Source organism: Chrysochloris asiatica, unplaced genomic scaffold (genome assembly GCF_000296735.1).
Source record: "Chrysochloris asiatica unplaced genomic scaffold, ChrAsi1.0 scaffold00102, whole genome shotgun sequence".
Classification (NCBI taxonomy): Eukaryota; Metazoa; Chordata; class Mammalia; order Afrosoricida; family Chrysochloridae; genus Chrysochloris; species Chrysochloris asiatica.
The window spans coordinates 7,930,837-7,933,025 of NW_006408620.1; positions in this window are offsets into that span (position 1 = coordinate 7,930,837).

Consider the following 2,189-nt stretch of genomic DNA (forward strand, 5'->3'; position numbering starts at 1 on the left):
GATACTGTAGTGAATAATGCTTATCAGGATGGAGTGTGAGGGTTGGAAATGCAAAGGTAGACATTTTGTAACAAGGAAGGGAGTGATTAATTCTCCAGGATAGGAGCAGAGATCTCTGGGACCATCAATGGAGAAGAGCCGAGAGCGGAACCCTACCCAAAGAGACAGAGATGCCTGAGATAGAGACAGAGATGATGACGTGGAGTGATGAAGCAGCGGGGGACTTTGGATCCAGAGAGGGAAAGGGACTGTGGGCCGAAAACTTGAGGTGGCGGGGGAAGGGTAGGGGGTGGATTTCTAGGATATACCCTTTGGTTGGTTGATGATACATGGAGGGGATTGGAACCATGGCAATGAGATGATATACGATGGAATGAATGTAAAACTAAAGCTCTCTCATGTAAACTATCATATAATGCACAATAAAACATTAAAAAAAAAGAATTATATTTGAAATATTGCCATTCTGGCTGCAGACCCTTTCTCCCTTCTATGGGGATAGGGTATTTATTGTCTTCTATGGACTACCTCACTCAGTTTTCTTTTGGTTCCACCAACAAGGGTGGAATTTCAAGTTCTTTATTAATATGTAATCGCCACAGTGAGAAAGCAGTAGGAACTCTAGGGGTGGTGTCTGCACCAGAAGACCCTTTTTACTAAGAGAAAGTAGGGTGGAGGACAAGCCAAGTCTATAGTTTTTGAGAAAGACCCTTTTTTCTCAAAAGTGGGAAGGCCAGTAGTGGGGCTTAAGTAGGTTAACCCATAAAGTGTCTCATATGGGGATAGGCCAATGTCTTTTCAAGAACCGTTCGGATTCTTAAAAGGACTATAAGTGTCCTTCCCCATCCACTGCCGAGATTAGGAGTTCCTCAGGTGTGTAGAGGAGACCAAAGGGCTGACTGCAAAGGGAAGGCCTGGAGACTCCCAAGTCAACTAGAAGGTTCACAGTTTCCTTATGTGGCCCCACTTCTAAATTTACTAGGGACTCTCAGTGAGACCCATCAATATAAAAGAGCCCCCGACCCTTCCTTGTCAAAGGTCATAAGGAGGTATAGTCTCCTCCCCCCCCCCCCCCCCCATCCTGGGCTTTCCCTCTTAAAATGTCCTACTTTTCCACATTTGAAGTATCTATTTTCTCCTCTGACTGTCTTTGGGTTCCCCTCCCCTTCTATTTTGTCCTGACTGTGGGGGTCAGGATCCAGAGGGGCAGTGGTTAATCGTCCTTCCCTGAGTCGCCTCCCCAAAAATAGACAACACAATTTCGGCCTTCTGTTTCTGTTTCTCTTCATCCCACCTTACATACACTTTTTGAGCTTCCCTTAAGAGTTCTTCCAGAGACCTGTCTTTCCAGTTTTCTATCTTTTGTCACTTTCTTACAGATCATCAGTGACAAAACTGAGCTTTAACATTCCCTGGCACGGAGCCTCTTCTGGGTCTCACCCAGCCATATTTCCTCAGTGGCCTTTTAAGTCTGTCTAAAAACTCTTCAGGTCCTTCATCTTTTCCCTACTGCACATCAAAGGCCTTAGAGACATATTGGGACCAGGGAACTGATCTCGGATTCCTTTAATCATTTTTACCCTAAGGTCTCCCTTAATTAAAGGAATCCTTTAAATATTATCACCCTAAGGAGTCCTGGTGTGATGCTGTGGGCTAATGAGTCAGACTGCAAAGTCATTTGAACTGCAAAGTCAGTGGTTCAAGCTCACCAGCTGCTCCTTGGAAACCCTATACAGGGTCGCTATGGGTCGGAATTGACTCAACGGCACTTAACAACAACACCAAGGTCTTTCATGTGGCCTCAATGGGCTGTTATATTATTGTCCTACTGGGGGTCTTGGTTAGGGAACTTAGCATCCGCTTTCGGGACACCTGGAACAGTGGGATGTTCGTGTTCTGATGCCACTATCACTGCCCTGTGAGTCATGCGCTTTCTTCTCCTGAGAATAGGATTCTAATTTCTAAAAATCCCTAACATTGACATAAGTTCTGCCCAGGTGTATTTTGGGGGGCCTAGGGCCTAGAGATCATCTGAAGAACAGACTTGATACATTAAACACTGAAGACCAGAAGAGTTGTGGGATGACATCAAGAACACCATACATATAGACCAATATCCTTCATGAACATAGATGCAAAAATTCTCAACAAAATCCTAGCCAACAGAATTCAGCAGCACATCAAAAAAA